At 29.6% G+C, this 9,446-nt stretch overlaps 1 non-coding gene across 1 annotated transcript; it reads right to left on the reverse strand.

Annotated features, from left to right (window-relative positions):
- Window positions 1–6,054: 6,054 nt before the first annotated feature.
- TRNAA-CGC (transfer RNA alanine (anticodon CGC)) lies at window positions 6,055–6,127 on the reverse strand. Its single transcript has one exon. It is a non-coding gene; the product is annotated as a tRNA-Ala (tRNA).
- Between the last annotated feature and the right edge of the window lie 3,319 nt (window positions 6,128–9,446).

Consider the following 9,446-nt stretch of genomic DNA (forward strand, 5'->3'; position numbering starts at 1 on the left):
CATGCATAAAAAATAAATTTCCCTTAATTGAAAGAAATTTATGAGTTTGCGTTGCAAATCAGTCACAAGAAGAAACGACAAACAAAATTGAAATTTTGACCCTTCCCTACAAGTGTGAATCGGTTTAAACAATTGCAAATTATTTTAACTACAAATGTGAATCAATGTGTGAACAATTGTGCATTAATTAGAGCAAGTGTGAATTTCTGTGAATACAAATGCATATCAGATTTTTCTGGTTCAGTACAACACCTACAAATCATGAGAAAACAACATTAGAAAGTTAGTTTCACGATGTTTTCACCATTGTTTCTTAGGGGTAAATTAATCATCAAGATAATTAGATGTAAAAGAGCAAATCACAACTCTAAATCCAATTACAATTAACTCCTAAATGACAATGAAATAATGGTAAATCAATTGAATAATAAATGAAATCTAATTAAACTCCCTCAATTGATGTAACAAGGCTTCCATTGCTCTTCTCCAATTTGTGTGGTAGGTGGCTCTTAGGTGTTGCACTGGGATTTCCTGCATAAGATTGACACAAATATTTTTAAGACTGTGATTCTAGCTTGATTTGAAAAATTAATGTTGTTTATATAGATTTTCAAGAGAGATGGGGAAGAATTTTAAACTCAAGTCTTGATTGGGAGTGAATTGATTTAGATTGATTAGTTAACATAGTTGATTGATTTGTTAACTCATTCAATTGATTTATTAACTTAGATTGATTGAGTAGTCAACCAAATAGATTGGATAGTGATCTGAATAGATTAGCCAGTTGATTGAGTTGATTGAGGAGATGACTGATTTGATTGATTAGTCAGAAAAAGTGATTTAGAGTGAAAATGGGAGATTGAAGAGTTAACTGATTTGATCAATCAGTTATGATTTTCAACATGTGTTGTAGGACTTTGAATTTGAAATTCAATTTCATTATTATTTGGATTTGAATTTAGATTTTTGAATGCTGAAATGCACATGAGATTAATTGAAATTTATTAAAATGTGATGAAATTTAGATTTGGTGAAATGTGAATTTGATGATTTGGAATTAGATGAAATTAATTGAAATCCACATTTGGGGAATTGTGAATTTGAGAGAAATGAAAATAGATGTAATTATTTTAAATCCACACTTGAGGAATTGGAGGAATGAGTTAATTAATTTAAATAGTTTAAATGAAATTATTTAAACATTAGAAATGAGATTAATTAAATAATAAAGATTATTTAATTAAGAAATTAAATAATAAAGATTATTTAATTAAGAAATTAATCGTGATTAATCAAATAAATAATATTTAATTAATATTTGAGATAGGGTTAACTGATTAACTAATTAAAGATTAAAAATTCGATAATTAAAAATGTTGAATGTGATGATTGAGGCAGTTTAGAAGACTAATTAAATTAATTAAATAATTACTTAATTAATTAGGATGAATAATTAACTTGTATGATTAATGAGACATTTTTAGGTGTCTACAATTACCACTACATAGCCATGACATCCTAAAATTAATGATGATGTGATTATTATTGTGAGGCAAGAATTAGGTAAAGGATTCATAACATAAATTAGCCAGCTACAAAAGCTAAATGTCATGAAAGTGTAATCCTAACACATCCAATAGAAGAATGAAAACAAAACACTTAAATAAAATGCAAACTAAACATGTGCGCTTCTTCAATGTTCTTCCATTGTTCTTCTTTCTCCTTCAAATATGTATGTGGTCTCACCTACAAGATGCAATTGATTTGAAAGCAATTGGATGGCAAAATTTGATAAAATTGGCAACATAAGGGTACTCAAAGTGTGGTTGTTAAAATGATTGAAATTGAATCTAATTTATAGACTTTGAATGTGCAAAATTGAACGATTGAGATCAATTCAAATCAATAGCTAATAATTGATGTCTTGTAGCATAAATCCTACTAATTGATTGAGAAAACAGTGGAGTGAAAATAGCCACTTTAAATTCATGGAAGGGAATGCCAAATTAATAGGGGAAAGATGAAGCACAATTAGTGGGGAAAGATGTCATATGTCATATATGACAAATATGACAAAATGAGTGAATTGTGGAGGGCAATTTGCCATTCAAAAATGAGGAAAGTGGAAGGATAGAAAAGAGGAGGGGAAGATAGAAAAGAGGAGGAGAAGTGGAGGATAAATTAATAAATATTTATATATTAATTTCTCTCACAAATCTCATAATTAGGTAACAAAATAAATAATATTTAATTGCAAAATAGGAAAAAGAGAATTAGGATAATGAACTAATTCATAAATCCAAAACAAATTAGTTAGGATAAAGAGATAAATAATTGAAGAATTATAAAACCCTAGATAGGAAAGGGGACAAAAGGGAGAAATAATTAAAGAATTATTAAACCCTAAGTAGAATGATAAATGAATTAGGTTAAATGATATAAATGACATGATTAACAATGATGATGATGAAAATGATCAACAAAGTTATTGATAGGGACCAAAAATTAACCAAATTGATAATGATAGGGATTGATGATCCAAATCGATCAAATTTGACAAGGATTGATGGAAATTGATAAATAATGATAATGATAAATGATGATTGATAATTTATTGAGATCGATAATCGATCAAGATTGATATAAATTGATAATTTGAAAATGATAAATGATGTCTGCTTAGCATTAAAAGTTGAACATTGATATCGAGAAGGTCTAATTCAATTTCAAGAAAATAGGATCGAATAGGAAAAGAATGTAGAAGAATGACATAGTTTTAATAGATGATAAAGATCAAATGTGTAACATAGAAGAAATGTTAGTAAGTGCGAAACCCTAAAAGAAGGTAACATAGACATGTTAAAGTATGATACTAGAAGTGTTATTAAATTTTAGATGCCTACAAGTATATTATCAAGTAATCAAATTGATACAATATAAATAGAAAAAGTATTCACTTAACCATTTTAGAAGTTGCTACCACAACATATTGTATATGCATGTTTAATCTCAATTTTAATTCAAGCGACATAGATTATCTTAGAATGACATTGAACTATAATAGTACTTGTTTATTGTCCTCTAGTTTGATGACGCCTTTGAGTGTTTTTAAAGGGAAAAGATCCATAGATCTAGTTAATTGGTTAGGACTTTAGGTTTTGAAACCAAGTTAAGATATTTAGATTGATCTCATTTAAAAAAAAAATGTAAAACAAGATAAAAGTGAGTTTACAATAAAGGTGATCTATGTCACTTAGTAAAACAAGGCTATAAAGTACATATGTTTTTTTTTTTTTTTTTTTTACCTAAGTGGTTGATAAAGGCATCATTTTAAAACATTAATACTAAAATCTACATGAATAGATCAACACTGGGCATAACCTAGTAAATCTTTATTTGAAAAAATTCAACACCAAATGAAAATATTTCACTACACTGATCTTAGAAATAGACATCAAATATAATAAAAGATTCATCAATTTGATGTTACAAAAACATATGTAGTCTTGGAATAAATAATTAGTACATTAACAGTCTCTAAAATTGTGTAGCAAATTACCTGCTAAAGCCTTCAATTTAAACAAATTTGGCTATAGATTATAAGCTACTAATGCCTTTATATACTTTGCATGAGAGGTCCTAAATCTAAGTTGCACAATTTGCACGAGAAGCCCCAAATCTAAGTAGCACACTTTGTATGAGGACAAGATCAATTTGATAGTTTAGATCTTCCTAATTGAGCTCTTATTTTTTTAGAAGACTAGCCTCACTTCACTTGGGCATTAATTTTTACTCCAAACCATTATTTTTAATGATTTTAACTTCATGATAACTGTTGGGAATACTTTATGGGTCCTCAAGGGAACCCTTTGTACACATAACATTAGATTATTTCAATGTTTATCTAGAATCTAAGAATTAAAATTAAAAAAATAGTACAATATATTAGTCCTAATATTCATGATGCCTTTTTCTCCTCCTACATTTGGTATGCAACTCTCTACTACACCCCTTGAAACTTTCTCAAATATTGACATTAGAATTTCCTTCAAAACCACTTCTTTCCACTAAAAAACATTACCTTTAGCTTCTTCATAAGTTGCCCCCTTTCATGTACCTTAATGTCAAATGGTATTGTCACTTTAGTAATTCCTTCTCATCTAAGTTTATCTCCTACTTCTGTTGAGATACTTAGGTTCCTTCCCTTGCAATCTCTTTCATGTTCATTCTACACTCCGTCTAAGCATGTTAAACAACTCTTGTAGGACTATAGAGTTTCCCATTCCCATTGGCATGCTATCTTTAAAGACTTCCCATCCATCTTTAGTCGTCCCCTTAATTGGAAAGTTGATTTGTTAGGAATTTACACTACCATGAATGTTATTTTTGAATCATTTAAACAAGCCAATCATTCATGTTTTCAAAGAGTATTGTATTGTTGTATCTATGCGTTGAATTAGAAAGAATCATCTCTTATACATGGGATTGACTTCGTACTTATTCCATTTGGTGGAATAAATTAATCCAAAATAAAATAAACCCTCAATTCTCTTTATTTCTTTACATATCTATCCCTTCATTGGCATGTGCACTACCTCTTTTTTAGTGGTATTTATAATTCTAATGACCTATAAGACTATAAAATCTTTATATAAAATTATTGAGATCATCTTTGGGCCTAGTTTGACCTTATACGCCAGTGATTGATTTTATTGTTGAATTGAGGGGTTAGTTTCTCTTTAGAAGTAAAAAAATTGTCTTAAATATAATCTTAATAACTAACATGCACAATATATAATAGAGATACCAAATTTAAAATGATATTTATAGCAACCATAGTAAAATCCACATAAATATATTAATACTAGATATAATTGGAAAAACCTTACTTGAAAAAACCAACACCAAAATAGAGATATTTTACTATATTTATCTTGCAATGAGATATAAAATAAAATGAGAAGCCTATCAATTTGGTTTTGTAACAACCTCTTCACCCTTGGATTGAATAATTAGCACCTCAACACTCTCTAAACATGTGTGTATCAAACTACTCACCTAAGCCTTCAAGTTGTAGACTTTTGACTTAGCAAAACCACCAAATTGTACACAAAACCATAGATGGATCCAAATGATATGTGCAATAATCAACATACAAACACAAGCAATGAAATTATCTCCAAATCCAAGTGCTACAATTTGCATGAGAAGCCTAAATTTAGCTAGAGACTCTTGCTAATCCAAGATGGGCTCCTATTTTTCAAAACACTGACTTCACTTAACACGAGTACCACTTTTGACTCCAAGTCATAATTTTTCAATGATGTAAACTTCATGCTAAGTGTTGGGAATAATGACATGCTATCTTTAGGGATTTCAGAGCCATCTTTGGTCACACCCTTTGAATGAAAAGTTACTCTATTGGGACTTGAAACTTCTATAAATGATATTTTTGAATCAATTAGACAAGTTACAATCAATCATCTTTAGAAAGAAGATTGTCTTGTTGTCTTTAATCACTCAAATTTTAAAGCTAGCCACTACTTCGTGAGTTGAATATAAGAAATTCAAGACTAGATTATTAAATTGAAAACTACTCAAAATAATCATAGTAGAAATATTGATGTCCCATGAGAGACACTTCATGTCAATTATTAAAATCACACTTAATAATAACAGAATCAAAGAAAACCGATCGAAAAAAAACAAAAACAAAAACAAACTAGAAGTATCTATGTCCCATGAGAGGCACTTCATGTTAATTATTAAGGTCATGCTTCATAATAATGACAAAATCAAAGTATGCATTTTATTTTAAAGAAACGAATTCAAAATCTCTATACCTCTTATTGAAAAATAATTTTTTAAAATATTAAAATGAATTTTCTATGGTATACCAAAGCTAAAATCCAAATGTAAATATGAAAAAATTCAAACGTGCAATGATTTACGTATATTAATTTTGTGATTATACTCATTTTTAACTTTTTTGATGATATTTTTAATAATTGTTATTATTCTACAAGTGCGACAGAAATTAAAATATGAAATGAATGGAGATGCGGGGAATCGAACCCCGTGCCTCTCGCATGCGAAGCGAGCGCTCTACCATATGAGCTACATCCCCATTTAGTATTTCAAATGTTTTATATTATTTTTGTCAAGAGCCTCCAATCGTACTAATTACACACCATAAATTTCACGTTGTTTGTGTTGTTTGAAAGCCTCTTTTCTCCTTTGGTGACTCTTAAAAAAAGATTATTATCAATTGCCAATTAAATTAGTTAGTTATCTATCTTTTATTATTATTATTATTATTATTTTTTGATAAGGTAGTATTATTTATATATTCATTGCATTCTTTTTTATCAGTTTAATCAATTATTATGTAAAATTAAAAATTTTCAACACAAAAATTATAGTCTATGTTCAGTTTCTTATTTTAAACGATTGCAAAAATGCTATTTTCTTTCTTTATATTGATTCATATTGAAAATAACAATTGCAAAAATCATTTTTTTATAAAATTGCATATTTTTATGCATTTAGTTCATTGAATAAAATATCAATAATATTAAACTCTTGAATGACATTATCACTATTGTATACGACATAAGTTTTGACCTTATTGAATACTTTAAAAAAAAAAGCATATATGATGCCAACAAACTTGAAAGATATTGTTACATACTCTATTAAATGTTATAGAGTATGTAACAATATCTTTCAAGTTTGTAATCAAATACCAACAATATTAAATGCTTGAATAACACTATTAGTTCCTGCCATAGATAAGAATACTAATGCATTCACCTAAAACTATTAGCAAGAATGCTAATGCATTCACCTAAAACTATTAAATGTCAGAGCATCAACCAATCAGATTCACAAATTAAAATATGTCAAAGTTTTTTCCTAATGTTTTTATTCATTTATATTTATTTAAAATCTACATTTTTTTTTTTAATCTATGATTCTATTAGCTAATAGCAGTGTACACTAATACTAGGATGATGTCATCTTGAATTGTTTTGTCAAATTTTTTTATGCATTTTTATAGTACTATTCATTAATATTTCAATATGCACATTAATGTTACTATTTACAAACAATCTTCAATAATTTGAGAGTGATAGGTGGGCCATTTGTTTTTTTGGATCCAGCTACTAATTTTGAAATAATAAAATTATAACTACCTTTAATAATATATTATATTACAATTAACGTTATAAAAAATGTTTGATTGATTATTCCATTGGATAATAATACTCTACAGTCATATTAAGATGATGTCAACATTTTAAATGTCAAAGCATCAACCAATGAGACACAAGAATTAAAATAGGTTGACAAAATTTCCTAATGTTTGTATTTTTGTTTGCATTTTCATACAATAGTAAATTCTATAGTCATTTCACTATTACATAATAGTGACGGGTTTGTCTTGTTTCTTTTGACAATGAGATGGGTGATAAAGCCACTTGATTTATTCTAATAATTTAAACTAATTTATTTATTTTCTTTTCCTATTGCACAATCCAATTTTTTATTTTTCTCTTTGAGCCAAATTATTTATTTCTATAGTTCCATCAACTAAACATGGAAAAAAGAAAATCTAGAAAATCTAAGAAAGTGTACAAAATCTTATCTTCTTTAAAGAAAAGACAAAGTGTTGGAATCAATGAACACTGAGGTGGGGGTGCATTAGAGTTCTGCAATTTATAACTTTCTTAATCTGATTCTTAATCCACCAAATACAAATGAATAAAAGTAAAGTCCAGAAACTGAACAAAAAAAAACACACAACCATAACACCGAAATTTTTACGTGGAAACTTGGAAAAGGAAAAACCACAGTGGGATTGAGACCCACAATATTAAAATGCTATTATCAGGAGTATAATAATATTACAAGGGGAATGCACATGCATTCATACACACTGCCTAGAGCTCTTTGCTCAATTACAATAGAGGGCTACAACCCTCGAAGGACTCACTATCCTACAAATGATTATAAATGATAACTAATTGTTTGAATTGAGTAATAGCATCTACAAATGTCGAAGTGCAGTTCTGATTAAGCACAAAGAGTCTTCTTCCACTGTTCTAGCACACTGCTCTTTTATGCTATGTTGTTAGACACCGGACCACAATCCAAAGATAACACACGTGAAACTGCGTATACACACTCATACAATCTTCACACACTCACATCGATCACCAACATGCTCAAATAGATCAGTCTTATATACCCACATCAATTGATTAGGTCTCCAACATGTCGGCTCCAAAGATATTTATAAAACATGAAATGTGTAACAAGAAGTCGACTCAATCTGATTACAAATACACATGCGGATTAAAAAAAATTGATTATACGCTTCACATTGAGTCGGCACAACAACCTCAAACACGAACCAATTAACAAAATCATTCCAAATATTCTGCATATCATGCTACACCACAAGTTACACAAATAACCTCGTTCTTCTTGAAATACCGAATACCAGATCATCAATCTCGCAGGAAAATCCATACTGAAGGCTAGGATTGCGGACTAAGAAATTCCAATCAACCAATAAAATACCTCTTCCACCGCAAACAAAAATGTGTACCCAAAATTGAGTTCTACTCAATTTGTACTCATACTCTTCCAAACACTGTGTTCCACCTTCTAGACTTAAGAAAAATAGACTTTGAACTTCCGGTAGGATGATTTTGCATATTCTAGATGACACTTCTGATATGAGTTGCCATCAATGACAACCCCTAAACAATCGTCAAACACTTATCTCTTCTGAAATAGTGTCTCTCGCTAACAATCTCTCCCTTTGGCATTGATGGCAACACAATGAAAAATATAAGTGTCAAACCAAAATGTCAAAAACTGCAAAATTTCAAAACTTCAATTCTAACAGGCTCCCCCTGAGAATATACACAATTTTTTACTCTCTCTCCCCCTTTGACATCAATGGCAAAAGTAGATAACCACTCAAAATTCTATGTACAAGGGTATACACAACAACCTTATGCAATTTAAAGATATCAACAAAAATAGTCTTTAAGGACTGCAAGTGATCATCCCAACCTTTCTTCAGGTTCTCCAAAATGTTGATCAAAGCACTAAATAGGTATGTGTGCATTTCTGCTCCTCTGAGATTTGAAGGTACACCATTATTCAATGCATTCATGGCATCCTACTGTTGTCATTGATGTTAATAAGTGCTCAAGCAGGTGAACTGGTATGAAGATCGGAAGCGGTTATGGTCAACCGGGATGGAGTGGACTGATGTCGGGGTTCACTAAGTGTGACTACCAGTTGGTAGTCTCAGCTGAGCTCTAGGGTTACCAGTTTGGCTTGTGTGGTGCAACCAATGATGTTTTGTGACCGGTTAGTTAAGGAATAAGGATAAGGATTGAGATTCCAAGTCAGTTGTGTGCACATGA

Source organism: Cryptomeria japonica, chromosome 1 (assembly GCF_030272615.1).
Source record: "Cryptomeria japonica chromosome 1, Sugi_1.0, whole genome shotgun sequence".
Taxonomy (NCBI): domain Eukaryota; kingdom Viridiplantae; phylum Streptophyta; class Pinopsida; order Cupressales; family Cupressaceae; genus Cryptomeria; species Cryptomeria japonica.